This window comes from Sarcophilus harrisii, chromosome 6 (genome assembly GCF_902635505.1).
Source record: "Sarcophilus harrisii chromosome 6, mSarHar1.11, whole genome shotgun sequence".
In the NCBI taxonomy this organism is placed as follows: domain Eukaryota; kingdom Metazoa; phylum Chordata; class Mammalia; order Dasyuromorphia; family Dasyuridae; genus Sarcophilus; species Sarcophilus harrisii.
Genome location: NC_045431.1, coordinates 242,295,424 through 242,314,100, shown reverse-complemented (window position 1 = coordinate 242,314,100; position 18,677 = coordinate 242,295,424).

The following is an 18,677-nucleotide window of genomic DNA, read 5'->3' as shown; positions in this document are numbered from 1 at the left end:
ATTTATTGTTTTTTGTTTGTTTGCTTGTTTTTTCATAATTATAACTTTTTATTGACAGAACCATGCCTGGGTAATTTTTTTTTTTTTTTTTAACAGCATTATCCCTTGCACTCACTTCTGTTCCAACTTTTCCCCTCCCTCACTCCACCCCCTCTCCCAATGGCAAGCAGTCTTATACATGTTAAATATGTGTGACTACTTTCTTTATTCAGATGATGATGATGGTGACCTCCATATGTATGATCTACCTTCCTTTGTGAAGTTCTTTCCAAAGCATTTTCCCAAAATGCTCTGAAAATAATGGGCTCGCAATTCCAATGATCTTGTGATAAAAAGAGCATCTACACCCAGAGAGGGGACTGTGAGAACTGAGTGTGGATCACAACATAATATTCTCACTCTTTTTGTTGTTGTTCGCTTGCATTTTGTTTTTTATTCATTTACTTTCTTTTTTTGATCCAATCTCTCTTGTGCAGCAAGAGGATTGTATAAATATGTTTAGACATGTTGGATTTACCATCTATTTTAACATGATTAACATATATTGAATTACTTGCCATCTGGGGGCAGGGGAAGGAGGAGAAAATCTGAAACACAAGCAAAGGTCAGTGATGTCAAATAATCCATGCATGTGTTTTGAAAATAAAAAGCTTTATAAAAAAGAAATTAAACAGAACTTTCAAAGATCCACCAAAAAAAAAAAAAAAAGAAAAAGAAAGAAAGAAAGAAAAGAAAAGGAAATAATGGGTCCATTTGGATGAAATACAAAGCATTCAACTTGGCTTTGAAGGCTCCAACCAGGCTTGCTGACTCCATTGCTACTCATCCTGGCCAAACTGGAATACTCGCCAAATTCACCATTTCCTCTCTTTCCTTCATGTCTGGACTGCTCTGTCTCTGTTTTTGTTTATAAGAGTTCTGGTGTCACGCGGGTGCCTGGGGAACATCAGGCTTGTTGGACCAGCACTTCCCAGTTAGCGTTTGTCTGGATCTTGTGAATGCACATGAGGGGAAGGGATGTGGGGATGGTAGAATTCCCAACTGGTGGATTCTGGGGGCTGGAGAGAGGGAAGAGTTGAGGATGGGAATGACAGAAAATGGTAACTGGAAGAACGAGGGAAACCACCATTTCCCTAAAGGGCAAAAGAGTCATCCCCAGGAATGGTCCTCAGTGGCTAGGATGATTAGCAGCCAAGAGGCAGGAGGACTTCTGAGATCTGTGTAAAGGACCTGCTCTTCTCCTTTGAGTCCCTTACCCTTTGTGCACCCTTCCCTCCATTCAATGGATTTCTCCCCACCCTCCTTCCAAAGGGCGATGGCAGACGCAGCATGGCAGAGTCCAACGCTGATCTGTTCCGGGTTCTCAGCTGCCTTCCCCCGCCCTTCTATCAGGTGCCTACATGAGGAGCCACTGGTCGTGAGGAGGAGCCGCTCCCAGCCTTGGTGATTGTCCCTCACATCTGTTTCTAGTGCTTGTCCCTGTGCCCCCGTCACTGTGTTTCCATTGTGGGGAGCCCTGCTCTGCACTAGGTACCTCTCCTAATAGACCCTGGACACTTTGGGGAGACCCTGAAGCATTGTCAAAGCTTGGGTTCTAAAGCATTATGGAGAAGTCCTACTGGGAGGAGGAGGAGGGTTAGGGAAGAAGGGGAGGAGGGAGAGGAGGAAGAAAATAAGGGAAAGGTTCTTATGCCTGCCGAGGACAAGGAGGGAGATGTCCGAGAGCAGAGTAGGGATCTGGGTCAGGCTAGAGACAGTGGCTTCCAACACTCAAGAGCCTAGGACCAAAAGGCAGGAACTAGAGGGCACGAAAATGGGCTTGCCATGGAGAGCTTCAAAAACCACCAAAGCCCATAAAACCTCAAGTTCTTCCTCTATTGAACAAAGGAACAAAATAAGATGAGGCTCCTCCCAGCTGTGACAGCCCCTGTTCTAAGCCCCTCCCAGCTGTGACAGCCCCTGTTTTAAGCTCCTCCCAGCTGTGACAGCCCCTGTTCTAAGCTTCTCCCAGCTGTGACACACACCCCCCCACCCCACTCTGTTCTAAGCCTCTCTCAGCTCTGACCTCCCACATTCTCAGCCCCCTCCCCACTCTGACATCCCCTGTTCTAAGATCTCTCCCAGCTCTAACACAAAGTTTCCTTACTATTCTGGGGCCAGTCCTCACTGGGCTGCTAGGTTCTAGGATTACATTTTCTCTTTTCTCAGCTGAGGAGAAACTGAGGCCCCAAGAAGATCCACGAGTTCCCCACCAAACGGGGGAGAGAGCCTTAGAACGCTCCTGGGGTTCTCTGTGGCTACGCCCCGGAGATGCCGTCTCCTCTGCAGAGCAAAGGGGCAGGGTGCCTGCAGTCTGGGAAGCCCTGAATGGCTCTCTTGTCTGGCTCCAGAGCCAAGTCCGGTTCTGCCAGAGGCAACGCCATTGACTGGACCACAGAGCCCCCGCCTCGTGCGTCCCGACTCCCCAAGGTCCGAGTGCGTGGTGGGAAAGCCCGGCCCCAGCGGATTCCAAAACAAAATGTTTCTGTGTTATTTATAAAAACCCTTCAGCAAGTGTTTGTCAAAGTCCTTGGCTCTGGCCTCAGATCTCAGAGAGCTTTAAGAAATAATCCCATTCCCCCTGGTGCAGCTGGGGGGGGGGGGGCGGGGACAGAAATCACTCCCCCCACTAGTGACGGGCCTGGGGAGAGGGTCCGGGGACAGAAATCACTCCCCCCACTAGTGACGGGCCTGGGGAGAGGGTCCGGGGCTGGTGGAAAAATGCCTTCCGTTGTCACACAGGGAGAATAACGCCAGTGAGCGGTTGACTTGCAGGAGGTTGGAGACTCGGAGGCAGAGATACCGGACTTGGAGGGAAGGGACCCCAGAGGCCATCGCGTCCATCTGACAGAGAGAAAACGGAGGCTGAGGGAGGTCCCCTTGTCCTCCTCCACAGGAGAGTAAGTGGCAGAGGCTCCCAGACCCCAAAGCTGGCCCACTATCCCGCCCTCTGGCTCTGACTCTTGGACTCTGTTTACAAAACAGGAAACTGAGGCCCAGGGTGGGGCGCAAGGTCCAGGGCAAAGTACTTTTGAACCTTAAAGGCCCTTGTTCCTGCAGGCAGCTTCGGCACCTTATAACCCGCCCAAGATGGAAAACACAGGGCCTTGTTCCCAGTCTGGGGGTTTCCGCACTGTGGGAAAAATGCCTTTTGACCCGCTGACCCCGCTCTGGCTTTCCTCCTAACCATTTTCACTTTCAAACCAGCTTCAGGCCCTTTGGACAAGCTAGGGAAGGAAGATGATGGTTTTATGTTGTTTACAAAAAAAGCCTTCCTCTTTCTGGTCTCAAGCATCTGTCAGAGAGCTTGGCGGCTGGCTCTTGGTGCTTTGGGCTTGAGGCGTTAATGAGACCCAACGACGGGAGCCTCATTAACCCAGAGCAAAGGCTGGTACCGGAGGGTTTGGGTTCCAGGCCGAAGAGACGGGATGGGAGGAACCTTAGAAGTTAGATCCGAGGCTGGTGCTTCTAACTTCAGACATAGAACCTCAGAGAGGCAGGACTTTAAAAAGAAATGTCAGAGCTGGGAGGGGACTTAGAACAGGGAATGGCAGAACTGAGAAGGGTCTTAGAAAATGGACTGGTTCACAGAGGCTTGGAGAGACTGACAGGAACTGATGCTACGTAACATGAGCAGAACCAAAAGAACATGAGACACGGTAACAAGAAGATTGTGCAGTGTTCGCTTCTGATGGCCGTGGCTCTCTTCAGCAATGAGACGATCCAGGCCAGTTCCAAGGGTCTTGCGAGGGGAGAGCCCTCTGCAGCTACAGGACTGAGGGCGCTGAGTGTGGGGCCCAACAGGGCATTTTCACTCTTTTGTTGCTATCTGCTCGCATTTTATTTTCTTTCTCATTTTTCCCTTTTTGGTCTGATTTTTCTTGTACTAGAGAATTGTATAAATGTGTCTGGAAGAGCTGCACATGGTTAACATATAGTGGAGGACTTGCTGTCTAAGGGAGGGGGAAGGGAGGGAGAAAATTTGGAAACCGGGGTTTTGCCAAGGTGAACGTTAAGCACCATCTATGTATAGATTTTGAAAATAAAAAGCTCTAATGAAAAAAAAAAAAAGAACCTGGACTGTCAGAGCTGGAGGGGCCTTTGAGACCACCTGATAAACTCCCCCATTTTACAGAGAGAAAATGAAACTCGAAGTGGAAAGTGATTTGCTTAGCCCAAAGAAGTGCTAGGAAGAAGCTCTGAGTGGCCCGCCCTGCCCCCCACCCTGGCGGGGCCTCCGCACTCCTGCAGCGCGCTTGGTCCAGCAGCATGTCCAAAAATGCCTCTAGCCCAAACCAAAGCGCCCTGGCCCTGTGGGATTTTCTCCAAATATGGGTGAGGAGCTGGGCCAGGAGCCTGCGGAGCATCTCGGGCTGAGAGCAGCCTCATTTTTTCCCATGGCCGGGATGTGTACGCAGCTCCGGCCCTTCCATTCCGCCAGCGCGGGCCAGCTCTGCCAAAAGGGGGGGGCCGCAGGCCGAAGCGGGGGGCTCGGCGGCCCTGTGAGGCTGAGGTCACTCAGAGGGTGTGGGACAGGCCCCGGGCGGGACAGATGCAAGCTCAGCCTCTGCTGGGAGGACCCCAGAAGCCTTCCCCTTTGCACTGTTCCCAGAAACCCCCTCAGGGGCAGCCAAGAGGAACCGGTGGAACTTGGGACTGGCCCCAGCTTCTCTGCAGACAGGATGCAGCTGGCTCTGGGCTGAGCCCGGAGGTCAGACTGGAGAGACCCTGAGCCTCATGTCACTGAAGGATGAGGCTCTGCCGGTGGAAGTACGAGCAGACGCAGCAGGAACTAAGACCCAGAGGAAGTGAAGGAGGATCAGCAGCCCCGGCCGCCACAGTAGCATCCTCTGTGACCCACTACTCCTGTGGCCTGGGCACCTAGCAAGTCCCCGGGCTTCTGTGAGGCTTCGACACCCATGAAGTCTGGGGCCCTGGGCCGAAGGCACGGGGGCTCCACCCTAGTTACACTGCCTGATGGGGGGAGGGAGAAACTCTTTCAGAACTCATTTCCACAATCAGGGATTGGAAAACAGTGGAACAGATTATGGTATCATTGCTTTAACAGACTATCGAGATACAGTAAAAACCCGAAACAACAAACTTCCCACCCCGGATCTCTTAGACTTGATTCCACAGAAATATGGGAAGTCCTCTTTGAAGTATTGTAAAGCCAGAAAAGCCGGACCGCCCTATAATATTTTCAATCAACAAAGGGCCCTTTTCTTCTCCCTACCCCCTATTTGGAGGGAAAAAAAGCCTTTGTAACAAATATATGCTGATTACAGTTGCACAAAAAGAAATAAATTCAAAGGAAGTAAGATATCGGATGGACGTGGAAATGGAGGAAAAAGCCGTTCTTCTGCTTGCCAGCTCCTTTGGCTTCATACTGTTAAACAGGCTACAATCACAGCAGCACATGACCAATGCCCGACCCCTCCTGGCCTGGGACAGGAGACGGGCAAATCTCCATTCTTTCTTTCTCTGGAGAGGTGGGGACTCGTGGGGGCTGCGCCTAGCGTGCTCTCTGGGTGCTCTGGGCTCTGTGGGCGTTCTGGGCTCTCTGGATTCTCTGGGCTCTCTGGGCTCTCTTGGTGTTCTGGGCGCTGTGGGCTCTCTTGGCGTTCTGGACTCTCTGGGCTCTCTTGGCGTTCTGGGCTCTCTGGGTGCTCTGGGCTCTCTGGGCTCTCTTGGCGTTCTGGGCGCTGTGGGCTCTCTTGGCGTTCTGGGCTCTCTGGGCTCTCTGGACTCTCTGGGCTCTCTGGACTCTCTGGGCTCTCTGGGCTCTCTGGGCTCTCTGGGCTCTCTGGGCGCTCTGGGCTCTCTGGGCTCTCTTGGCGTTCTGGGTGCTGTGGGCTCTCTGAGCGCTCTGGGAGTTTTGGGCTCTTTGGGCTCTGTGGGTGTTCTGGGCTCTGTGGACACTCTTGGTGTTCTGGGCGCTGTAAGCTCTGTGGGTGTTCTGGGCTCTCTGGACTCTCTGGACACTCTGGACTCTCTGGACTCTTATGGACTATATGGGCTATATGGGCTCTCTGGACTCTCTGGATTTTCTGAATACTCTGGGCTCTCTGGACTCTCTGGGCTCTCTGGACTCTCTGGGCTCTCTGGGCTCTCTGTGCTCTCTGGGAGCTCTGGGCTCTCTGGGCTCTCTGGACTCATTGGACTTTCTGCACTCTCTGGGCTTTCTGGACTCTCTGGGCTCTCTTCGCTCTCTGGACTCTCTGGGCTCTCTGGGCTCTCTGGACTCATTGGACTTTCTGCACTCTCTGGGCTTTCTGGACTCTCTGGGCTCTCTTCGCTCTCTGGACTCTCTGGGCGCTCTGGGCTCTCTGGGCTCTCTGGACTCTCTGTGCTCTCTGGACTCTCTGGACTCTCTGGGCTCTCTGGGCTCTCTGGGCTTTCTGGGAGCTCTGGGCTCTCTGGGCTCTCTGGGCTTTCTGGGAGCTCTGGACTCTCTGGGCTCTCTGGGCTCTCTGGGCTTTCTGGGAGCTCTGGGCTCTCTGGATGCTCTGGGAGCTCTGGGTGCTCTGGGCTCTGTAGGCTCTGTGTGCTCTGTGGGTTCTTTGGGTTCTCTGGGCTCTCTGGACTCTCTAGGCTCTGTGGGTTCTTTGGGTGCTCTGGGCTCTCTGGGCTCTGTGGGTTCTCTGGGCTCCTTGGGCTCTGTGGAATCTCTGGGCTTTGTGGGTTCTCTGGGCTCTGTGGGCGCTCTGGGCTCCATGGGCACTCTGGGCTCTCTGGGCGCTCTGGGCTCTCTGGACTCTGTGGGCTCTTGGAACTCTCTGGGCTCTCTGGGCTCTGTGGGCACTCTGGGATCTCTAGGAGCTCTGGGCTCCATGGCGCTCTGGGTTCTGTGGACTCTCTGGACGCTCTTGGCTCTGTGGGTTCTCTGGGTTCTGTGGGCACTCTGGGCACTCTAGGCTCTCTGGGTGTTCTGGGCTCTGTGGGTTCTCTGGGCTTCCTGGGCTCTCTGGGTGTTCTGGGCTCTCTGGGCTCTGTGGGTTCTCTGGGCTCTCTGGGCACTCTGGGCTCTATGGACTCTCTGGGCACTCTAGGTGCTCTGGGCTCTCTGGGCGTTCTGGGATCTGTGGGTTCTCTGGGCTCTCTTGGCTCTGTGGACTCTCTGGGCACTCTAGGCTCTCTGGGCACTGTAGGTGCTCTGGGCTCTCTGGGTATTCTGGGCTCTCTGGGCTCTCTGAGCTCTCTGGGCTCTCTGGACTCTCTTTGCTCTCTGGACTCTCTGGACTCTCTGGGCTCTCTGGACTCTCTGGGCTCTCTGGGCTCTCTGGGCACTCTAGGTGCTCTGGGCTCTCTGGGTATTCTGTGCTCTCTGGACTCTCTGGACTCTCTTTGCTCTCTGGGCTCTCTGGGCTCTCTGGGCTCTCTGGACTCTCTGGGCTCTCTGGGCTCTCTGGGCTCTCTGGGCTCTGTGGGTTCTCTGGGCTCTCTGGGCTCTCTGGGCTCTGTGGGTTCTCTGGGCTCTCTGGACTCTCTTTGCTCTCTGGACTCTCTGGGCTCTCTGGGCTCTCTGGACTCTCTTTGCTCTCTGGACTCTCTGGACTCTCTGGGCTCTCTGGGCTCTCTGGACTCTCTGGGCTCTCTGGGCTCTCTGGACTCTCTGGGCTCTCTGGGCTCTCTGGGCTCTGTGGGTTCTCTGGGCTCTCTGAGCTCTCTGGGCTCTCTGGACTCTCTTTGCTCTCTGGACTCTCTGGGCTCTCTGGACTCTCTTTGCTCTCTGGACTCTCTGGGCTCTCTGGACTCTCTGGGCTCTCTGGGCTCTCTGGGCACTCTAGGTGCTCTGGGCTCTCTGGGTATTTTGTGCTCTCTGGACTCTCTGGGCTCTCTGGGCTCTCTGGACTCTCTGGACTTTCTGGGCTCTCTGGGCTCTGTGGGTTCTCTGGGCTCTCTGGGCACTCTAGGTGCTCTGGGCTCTGTGGGCTTTGTGGGTTCTCTGGGTGCTCTGGGCTCTGTGGGTTCTCTGGGCTCTGTGGTGGCTCTGGGCTCCATGGTCTCTCTGGGCACTCTGGACTTTCTGGGCGCTCTGGGCTCTCTGGGTGTTCTGGGCTCCATGGTCTCTCTGGGCATTCTGGGCGCTCTGGGCTCTCGGGGCTCTCTGGGCTACAGTTGCTACAAACGTTGGTTTTCAGGAAACATTTTTCAGGAAGAAGCCAACAGGCTGGGCTGGGCAGGACTAGGCTGTGCTGGGCTGTGCTGTGCTGTGCTGGGCTGGGCTGGGCTGGGGGGGCTGGGGAGGGTACCTGGGAAAGACTGTGATGTCCAAAGAAAAGTCGTCAGGGAAGGGTCTCTCCCAGACCCCCTTTATTTGGCCAGCGGACCCCACACCTCCAGGGACCTCAGAGGCCAGTTCCAAACCCCCCCCTAACAGATGAGGAGCAGGGAGGGCCAGGGAGGACTCGCCCGCTTGCCCTTATTCCTAAAAGTCTCAATAGAGCGGGGCTGGGCCTCCCAGCTCCCGCGGTGGGAAGTTGTGGGGGGTTAGAGGGCCCAAGGCGCCCTGATGCTGGGGGCGGGGCCTGCGGGACCGGCTCCCGCTCCTCTCCAGACGCAGACCCAAGGAGCCGGCTGGGGGGGGGGGGGGGGTGGGGCAAGCTCAGGGGCTGATTTTCGGGCCGTGAGCCCCCTCTGCAGGCCAGGCCGGGAATTGCACTCAGTCCGGCGCTTCCCCAGCGAGCTCTCGTAGAAGCTTTTGGAGTAGTTTGTGGGGGCGCGGGACCAAGGCTCCCCCTAGCGGCCGGCGTCTGTGCGTGGGGCCCGGCGCGGGCTCGGCGGTCGGCGGTCCCCGCCCCGGTCACGTGGCCCGATGCTGTCAACGCTGCCCGTCTCAGGCCCTTCTAGGGGCTGAGGGTCTCGCTCCGCGTGCAGTCTTCACAGGGGCCGCAGAGGCGGAGTGGGAGGGGCTGCCCCGCCCTCGGGAAGCTCCGGCCCCGGGACCGAGGATGCTGCGAGAGCGACTGCGGGGGCGCGTCACCCGGCATCCCCGGCGCCTTCCTGGAGGAGGCTGAAGCCCTGAAGGGAAGAAGGGGGGTCTAACGGCCGGAGGCTGTCTCCGAGCCCGGGAGCTGCCGGGAGCCTGGAAGGAGCAGGAAGAAGCAGGGAGGAGAGGGACTGAGGAGGAGGAGGAGGGGGAGGGGGAGGGGAAGAAGAGGAAGAAGAGGAAGAGGAGGAGGAAGAAGAGGAAGAACAAGAGGAAGAAGAAGAAAAGAGAGAGCCAGAGAAAGCCTGAGCTTCCGCTCTTGCGGGGGCTGCTGGGGCAGAGACTGGGGGTGGGGCTGGTGGACCCCTGTTGTACCAAGCCGGAAGCCGCTTATTTATGTGACGGGGCGCTGTCTCCCGCAGAGATAATGACCTCAGGGTCCCGCACGCCCCGGGCGCCCTGGGCGGGGCCGGCTCTTTGTCCGCTGATTGGCCAAGATCAACCAAAAGAGACACCCCGGGGCGGGGAGGGGGGGCGGAGAAAAGCTGCTTTCTAAGAGCCGCGGGCGCTCTCCCCCAGGAGGGGAAAGGGAGGGGGGGGGGGGCCATTCCCAGAGTCCCAAGTCAGGGGGATTTGTCCCCACCCTCGTCCCAAAAAGATCCCTTTAGGTACATTCAAAACCAACACATCAGGAGCCCCCGTTTTACACTGACCCAACCCCGTTTTCCAGATCAGGAAACTGAGGTCCGATGTTGAAATGAGCCAGCATCGTGGGCTCTCCCTCCCCCGCTCGCCGGCTCTCTCTGTTTTACTGCAGTCAGGGGCCCAGAGGCCGACCTGGAGTCAGGAAAACCAAGATTGGATCTGCCCAGACCTTAACCAGCTGCGCGGCCTTGAACGAGTCACTCCTGGGCTCCCTGTGCACATGGACTTGTGCGTGTCCTCTGAAGGACTCGTTCTATGTGGGTTAGGGGAGCTCGAGGTCAGGGGTAACAGCAAGGAAGCCGGGGCGGGCTGCTGGGAAGGCTCCTTGTGCTGGGGTCAGGGTCCAGGACCCAGGGGTCTCGCTCTGTACCTCGCTCTGAGGCCAGATTGGGCCAAATGACCTCCGGGAGCGATCCCCACTAATTCCAGGGTCCCAGGAGACCGCCTTCTGCCTCAGTTCCCTCCTCTAGACCACGGATATTTATCGGATCGACACTGTGCCGACTGCTGGACAAAGTTCAGATCACACCCCCCCCCCCATACCCTCCCCTCTCACCCCCTCGCCTGCCCCATCATCCAGATGTCAATAGTACTTCAGGATTTAAAAATAGCTAAATTATTTCACTGGCCTAGAAGGGAGAGAAGAACGCAAAGGCTCGTGGGAAAAAACATGAACACATGATTCAGTTGAAGTCAACAGGCATTTATTCAATTGATCAATCAATAAGCATTTATTAAGCACCTATTACAGGACGGGCACCGTGCTAGGCACTGGGGAGAGAAAAAGAGACAAAAGCCAGTCCCTGCCCTCAAAGAGCTTACAGACTAATGGAGGCGACCGCAGGCAAACGGGTACGTACAAACAAGCAATATACAGCATAGATAGGACGTAATGTTCAGATGGGACCAAAAGGCTCCTGGAGAAGAGATGAGATTTTAATTGCGACTTAAAGGAAGCCACGGAGATCAGGAATTGGAGCAGAGGAGGGAGAGCATTTCAGGCCTGGGAACAACCAGAAAAAATGCCCAGAGACACTGGGGCTTATTCATGGACTAGCCAGGAAGTGGGTTCTCCCCCTCAGAGAGGATGTGTCAGGAGCGAAGAGGAAGAAGACTGGAAAAGTAGGAGGGGGCAGGAGGTGAAGGGCGTTGAAGGCCAAACAGCATCTTGTATTTGATCCTGGGGCCCTAGGGAGCCATTGAAGTTTATTGAAGGAGCAGACCTGGGCTTTAGGAAAATCCCTTTGGTGGTTGAATAGATGATGGATTGAAATGGAGAGACTTGGGCTCAGCAGAGAGTGCAGATATTTAGGTGTGAGGGGGGTAAGGTCTGCACTGGGGTGAGTGGGGAGAGGTTGAGGTGAAAGAGACAAAAGGTGAAAGTGACTGACCAGAGGTGATGCAGAAGTGAAAGTGACCAGAGGTGATGCAGAGTGAAAATGACCAGAGGTGATGCAGAGGTGAAAGTGACCAGAAATGATGCAGAGGTCAAAGTGACTGACCAGAGGTGATGCAGAGGTGAAAGTGACCAGAAGTGATGCAAAAGTGAAAGTGACCAGAGGTGATGCAGAGCGAAAATGACCAGAGGTGATGCAGAAGTGAAAGTGACTAGAGGTGATAGTTACTGACCAGAGGTGATGCAGAAATGAAAGTGACCAGAAGTGATGCAAAAGTAAAAGTGACCAGAGGTGATGCAGAGTGAAAATGACCAGAGGTGATGCAGAGGTGAAAGTGACCAGAGATGATGTAGAAGTGAAAGTGACAAGGAACCGCCATGGTTAGAGGCTGATCTGGGGGAGGAAGGGGCAAAGGAGCCCGAGAAGGGGTGGGCAGAAGGGAAGGAGAGCCAGGGTGGGAGGGGAGAGAAAGAGAAGGAGAGGTGTTCTGAAAACCTAGAAGACTCAGGAGAAGGGGGTGACCGAGTCTCCAAGACCAGAGAGGTCAAGGAGAATGATTGAGCAGCTGGGAGATCCCCGATTACTTTAGGGAGATAGTTTCCTGGACCAATCAGATTAGGCTAGAAGGGGGGAGGTAGGATGATCCCAGGGCCTTGGTAAAGAACAGATTGTGAATTCTGTAGGTAAAACTTGGGGCGCGTGGAATGAGGGGGGGATGATGCTCCTGGGAACCCCGGGGGCAGCAGGAAGGGCTTTGGGTGGGCCAGGGTCTGGCCTCTACAAGGCCTCAGACTCAGTCCCAGCCCCAAAAGCTCACCTAAGATCAGGAAGGAACAAACTGGATCCTGTTCTTTACCCCCTGCACCCTCATGGCAGCCTATGGCTGGTGTGGGAAGTGCCCAGGGGAGCACAGGCGGCCCCCAGGCCAGCCCACCCTCCACCACTCTAGAGCTGGAAGAACTTTGGAGGCCCCCAATCCAATGCGCCCATTTAACAGATGTCAAATCAGTCACATGGCCATCCTCTGACTCTAAGGTCCCTTCCAGCTCTCGATCATGTGAGGGGTCACCGGTGGTCAGGGAGTTCAGCTCATTGGGACTGGACCTCCCGAAAGCCCTCCTGGATGGACTCCCTCCTCCTGTGGCCCACACCCTTCCAGGGATCTCCACCAGGAAGGGGCACAAGTCACTCCCTGTACGTCCGCCTTGATGTGTCCCGGCCCGGCTGGGGATTTGACAGCCCCACCTCCCCATCCCCACTCAGTGCCGGGGCGGGTGCACTGGCCACACTAAGTGTACAGCTGACGTGTCTAACCCCTGGGGGTCCTGAGGGAGGACTGGGGACATGTGTCTGGCCCAGGCCTTTCCCCCAAATAAATACCTGTACACTAAGGAGCGGGATTTCCTGTGGTTAAAACTCTATACGTGCACATTGAAAAATCTCACTGCAAATGTTGCTTATTGGAGGCAGCTAGTTGGCACCACAACATACAGAGCATCAGGCTTGGAGTCAGGAAATCAGAGTTTAGCCACGACACTCACTAGCGAGGCACTGAACTTGTTTGCCTCAGTTTCCCCCTCTGTAAAAGTGGGGAACCTCCCTCCCAGGGTGGTTGTGAGGATCGAATAAAACCATAACTGCAAAGTCCTTAGCCCGGGGCCCGGCCCGGAACAGGCACCACATCAGCGTTAGCTTGTGGAGCCGTGGTGTGCCCATGGTGTGCCCACCTTATGTGGCACCTCGAGCCTCCCCCCAGGTGCCTCCCAACTAGCCCTGCCATTCCCCTCAATTCAATAAGCATCTAGTTTGTGCCAAGCCCTGGAGGGGGCGGCGTAAGGGCCCCAGCCTCCCTAACCCCGCCCCTGGAAAGGGCCGTGGGTACGAGCTGGTACAGAACCCTGCAAGGAAGAAGGGGGAATGGAGGCCTAGAAATTGGAGCTGAGCCTTGGGGGGAAACTGAGGATTTTGAAGAGGCTGGAGGGAGGAGGGGTTAGAGAGAAGGGGAGGAAGGAGGGAAAGAGGGAAGGGAGGAAAGAAGGAAGGAAGGAAGAAAGGAAGAAAGGGAGGGAGGGAGAAGAGAAGAAGCAGCATTTATTAAACACTTACAGTGTGTCAAGCACTGTGCACATGCCCAGCAGAGATGCTCCCATTTGGCCCTGGAGGCCTGAGGAGGCCGGGGCATCCCCGGTCCCGTCTCCCTGCCTGTCAGTCTCCCCTGAGCTTGGGGCCAGAGCTCCTCTTCCCTGACTTCCCCAATACCTGATGGGCGCCCGCCCTGGTAGCCGGGATGGGGGGTCCTGGGGCTGGCTTGGCGGGACTTCCCGGGCCGTCCTCCTCCCTCCCCCACACTGGGCCCCGGCAGCTCATCCACGCGGGTATTGAGGCGAACATACCTGTGACCTATGGAATTGGCAGCCAGAAGGGAGACTGAGGACTGGCTGTCAATTCATAGGTCAGAGCCCTGCGCACTCTGAGGGGGGAGGGGCGCAGCCCGCCCTTCGCCGCGGCCGCCTCTGGGGTGGGCCCGAAGCCTCTTCTTTCTGCGGGATCTGGGCTGCCCACCCAAGGTAACAGCGCCCCCACTGGAAGAAGGAAGCCGTCCCACATGGAGTTGCTGTTACAGGGGGTGGGCGCCACGGCGGCTCCCCTCCTGCCGTCTTCCTCGGCCCTCGTGGCGCCCGTGCCCGGCCTCCTGCAGGCCTCGGGGTCATAGTCTCTTTATTGGCTCCTTATCACCTGGCGCCCACTCGGCGTGCCCTCGCCCTGCCAACGCTCCTTACCCTGGGCGAAGTCCGTGCCCCAGCCCCTGCCAGCCTCAATAAACTGGGGAGCGGCTCGGATTTACAGCCCGGGCCCCCTCCCTCCCTCGGCCTTCTTTGTCCTTTCGGTTTCCTGTTCCCAACCGTTGCCTGGGCCCCAGCGCCCTGGGCCTTCCCAACGGAACCCCCCCCCCCAAACTCTCCCCCCCACAAGGATTGCAGGCTCTGCTCGCCTCCTCGGGCCTGGGGTCACAGAGGCCGTCTCCTGACAGATTTGGGGGTGACGGGGGCACAAAGGGAGGGGTGGCAGTAAACAAGCAGAGGGGCCGTCGCCAGGGAACGAGTTCTCCTGGCCCAGCGGGCCGGGGGCTGGCTCCGGAGTGCCAGATTCTGGATCCCAGCTCGGGCCCTGGTCCCTGTGACCGCGGGCACCCCCCTCCACGGCCTCGGTTTCCCCCTCTGTAAAAGGAGCCGCTGAACCCCAAGTTCCTCCTGGCATGATAAGGAGCACAGCATGGGCCCCTCTCAGAGGAGGAAGCTGAGCCAGGTGATGGGCCCGCGAGACCTCAGACAGTGATGGAGGAAAGGGGACTCGCCTTTTCTTCCCAGAGGCACCCGCCGGCTGGGGCCCTGCCCAGATGGCATCAGACGCTAACGATCCCTTAATTGTGTTGAGGCCTTCCCAACCAAGAGCCCATTTGGGCCTCCAGAGGGCGAGGGGGGCTTGCTGCACCCATGGAGCTGGCCCATAGCCCCGGGGGCCGAGTCAGCCAGGAGCCCTCCCAGAGGGGCCTCTCCCTCTTTTTCCAGGACATACAGGGCAGGCCCAGGGAGCTCCAAGGATTCGGGTTCAAATTCTGACTCTACCCCTTAGTATGTGTGGGAGCTGGGGCCGGTCCTCTCACCTCGCCGGGCCTTTGGTTTCCTTTACCGGAAAAGCCGGACCAGCTTCTCCTGGCTAGGCTGACGATGCTGGGCTCATCCTCAGGGGGGAGGGGAGGGTGGCTACTCTAGCCTAAGAGCAAACTCGGACCTTGGGCCACACAGGAACATTTGCCGCCTGACCGTCCCTGGGCTCTGGGCAGGGTGTGGGCGCAGAAGGCTGCCTCCCAATCTCAGTAACCGGGGAAGGGCAGGCTCATTAAAGCTCCTCCACCCCTTGGGAGTTGGAGGTGGCCCAGAAAACGGAAGCGATGGCAAAGCTGACCCAGGATTCTGGGCTCCCAGGCCAGGAACGCCCAGTGGATGTGGATTCCCCCTGTCCCAGGACTTCTGGGCCCAGCTCACTTACCTTGGTGTATGATCTTGGACGAGTCATTTTCTCTATAAAAACAAAGGTTTTGGACTAAGAAAGCAGTAGGAAAACAGGGAAGGGGGTGAGGGGAAAAGGGGACTTTCTCTGGGGAACATCGCTGGGGGCCCTGTGAACCCCCCTCGCTGCAAGCAGGCTCTTTATTCTGGTCAGAGGGGTGCCCATCTCAGAACTTGGTCACAGCCTCCGGCCTCCGGCCCAGGAACGGCTGCTCGAGCCCTGTTCCATTCTGGGCTGTTTCGGTGTCGGCTTGCACCCCCTTCTCAGACCCCCCCCCGCACACACACACAGTGGAAGACTCCCGGCAGGCTTCCCGGCAGGTGTGGTCACTGAGGCAGAAGGACCCAGACCCGCAGCTGGCCGAGCTGGAAGGAGACTCCTTAGGGACCCCCCTCCCTCAGAGAGGCAAATGGAGGCCTTTGGAGGGGCAGCATTTTGTCCAAGGTCACCGGGGGACTCGGCAGAGCTCTGCCCCCGGAGCCGGCCCGGCCCCCCAGGCTGCCTGGCTGCCGAGCGTCAGGAAGGGCAGGAAGCTGGGGAGGACCCCGGCCCAGAAGGGAAGGGACGAGGCGGGCGCGGAGCGGCTTACCTTGCGGGTCCCTCCGTGGGGTCTGCGCTCGCGGCCTGCCCCGGGCTGTGCTCCTCGTGGGGCTCGCAGGGAGCCCAAGGAGGAAGTGAGCCCAAAGAGAGGCCGGCTGCCTTTTGAATCCCTGGCCAAGCCCAGTGCCCCTGGGGGGTTAATGATTAGCTTGCCTGTCAATATGGGATCACAAGTGTGGTTCGAAGGGCGACCTTCGAACTTGTACTGTGCCCGAGGGGGTGGGGTGGGGTGGGGGCTCCAGGAACCCAAGCATCCTGGCCTGGCCCAGGCTCGCCTCCCAGACTGGGGTCCCCCTGGTGCTGGCACCCTTCCGGAACAAGGGAGTGTTTGGGGGGGGGAAGGGAAAGGTGCCACAGGGCGGGCAGCCATCCCTCTCAGGGCTGAGGCAGGGCGGTACAATGGTCAGCACACTCACTGGCTCGGAGGCCAGGAGTCTCAAGTTCGAGTCTGTATCTTCTGAGACCCCCAAAGTAAATCTCTCTGGGCCTTAGTTTCCCCACCTGCAAAGACTAAACCTGGAGCATTGTGGGAAAGCAGCTAATCTTATCTTCTACTCAGCATCCTGTTCTGTCAAGGAGTCTTTGGCTGGGACAAAGGTTGGTCCTGGTGGCCTTTACCCACCCCTCCCTCCCTTGGGGCCTGGAAAACGGGGGCAATCCCTCAAGGACAGCGACTCCTTTGCCAAATCCGAGCCCCCGGCCCCCTCAGCCTCTACCCTTGGCTCTAGGGGCACGAGGGCCAGGCTCCTGGGCAGTGTGCACCTCCAAGGGGGCAACGTGGAGCCATCAGCCAAGTGCCCGAGTTGGCACCCTGTGCCAGGTGCTGGGCTTGCCACGTCGCTGTGACCTAGAGGCCGGCCCTCCCCAGAGCCGTGATTTCTCGGGCCCCCACCACTTCACCCCTGGCTCTCAGCCCCAGGTGGCCACAGTCTCCCCTCAGGGACCATGAGCTCGCCACGGGCCTGGCTTCACTTCCGCCTGCATCCCTGGGCCTGGCCCCCAAGTGCTGGCAAGTGGGATCCCTTCCCCTCTGAATGGGACCCCTCAGGGATGTCCCGAAGTTCCCGCAAGATCCCCCACGTGCCCCGGGGCTGTCACAGCAGCCTCATGTCTTGGCCAGGGATGTCCCGCTTTGTTCCGTGGAGATGGGGGAGGGTGGCAGGGTGGTCCCTTCTGGGCTCTGGGGGTCCTTGGGGCCCTCAGCAGCACTGAAGCGGTCCTGGGAAGGGAGCCTGCTCGCTTACGCCTTATAGGAAGGACTAGTCATAGCCCAGGGTGGCCGGAGTGGGCGCAGAGCCTCCCTTGGAGGGCTGGGGGGAGCACTCCACAAGAACCGGGTTGAACTTGGGGTGTTCAGCTCCAACTGTTTGCACTTCCCTGGTGTGGGGCTCGATTTTCTTTCTGGGTATTTGTGGCCCAGGACACCTTGGCCCAAGGCGGCCTCACAGGGCGAAGGGGAGAAAGGGCCGCTTGACAAGGACTCTGGATCGTCCCCATAATGTTCCCTCAGTGTGAGCGGGTGCTCCCGACCACCTCCCTCCCTGTCCCAGCAGCCCCCAGAAGCCGCTTTGCTGCCGGATTTCCTCCCGCTCCGGTCTCGCCCAAGCACCTAACCCTTCCAGCTGTTATGGAGAATGCACTGGGCCCTGGGAAGGCCCCGGATGGAGCAGAACTTCAGCCCAGAAGCCGGCAGCCCCCCCGGGCGTCCCGTCAGGGAGTGAGCTGCCTTAAAGTGGGGCACTCCCCCCCTTCCCCCGGCCCAGTGCGGCTCCCAGCCCCAGCCAAGCCAGAGCCCCATTGCTGGGCCAGCCTGGCCAAGTACTAGGGGAGGCTCCGGGGCTACCAGCTGGGGCCCTGAGAGAAGGGGCTGGACACATCAGCAAACTGGGGGGAGGGAGCAGAAGGCTGGGGGCTGCTTTCTACCCCCGCCCGGTGGAGTGGGGGGCTCCTGGGCTGAACCTTGGGGGAAGTGGCAGTGGCAAAGTCCGGGAGGCTGGATGGGGCGCCCCGAGCTTCACCTTGCCCTCTCTGCCCCACCCCACCCGAGGCTCAGGGCAACGTCCTTGCTCCGAGCCCCCACCCTCTTCCTTGCCTTCACCCCGCTACCCGGAGACCTTCAGCCTTCCTGCCACATCCCCAAGGAGGGGAGAGGGCAGCCCCGCCCTGGGAGTGGAACGCGTCGAGGGCGGTGATGGAGAGAAGGCGCAAGATGGGGGCAGGGGACCCCCGGGACGCACTGGCCGGAGCCCCAGCTCCCCAGCCTGTTACCCCCAAACGGGGGCCATTTGCTCGGCTGGGGCCCGAGTGGGCCCGTCTAGACTTGTAGCAAATGTCCTTCCTAGTCCAGGGGGAGGGAGCACGGCTGGACCCGCAACGGGCTTCAAATCCAGCCGACCCAGGAGCCCCTTGTTTTTGCCTTAAACAAGGCTCCTGCTAAAGCCACTTCCAGGTCTGTGTGTGAGCCTGGGCAAGTCCCCGGGGGCTCAGTTTCCTCATGGAAAGGGGGGAGGGGGGGGAGGAGGAGGGATCGGCCTTGAAGGTCCCCTCCAGTCCCAATCCTGACCCGTGACCTTTCCCTGGAGGTGGGGAGCTGAGGGTCGCACCCTCCCGGGCAGCCCAGCCCCTCCTCCACCTGGGGACGGCCCCCGCGGGGAACAAGGCCTTCCCGGGGCCAATCTGCAACCTGGGATTCTGCAAAGCTCCTTGTGGAGGTCTCTGGGGCCCTCGGACCCTGCCCCGCCCCTGAGTGAGCTCCCTCCAGTGGGGTCCCCCGAGCTCGCAGCTGGTTCCTGGGAGAGCCGGGACTCCAGGGCCCTGGGACCCCGGGTGCTCCCACGGTGCTCCCCAGCCCAGCCTCCTTGGGATTGGTGCCCCCCCTTCCAAGCCCTGGACACTAGGCTGGGGAAGTCCCCCGGCGCCCTCTGGCGGCCCGA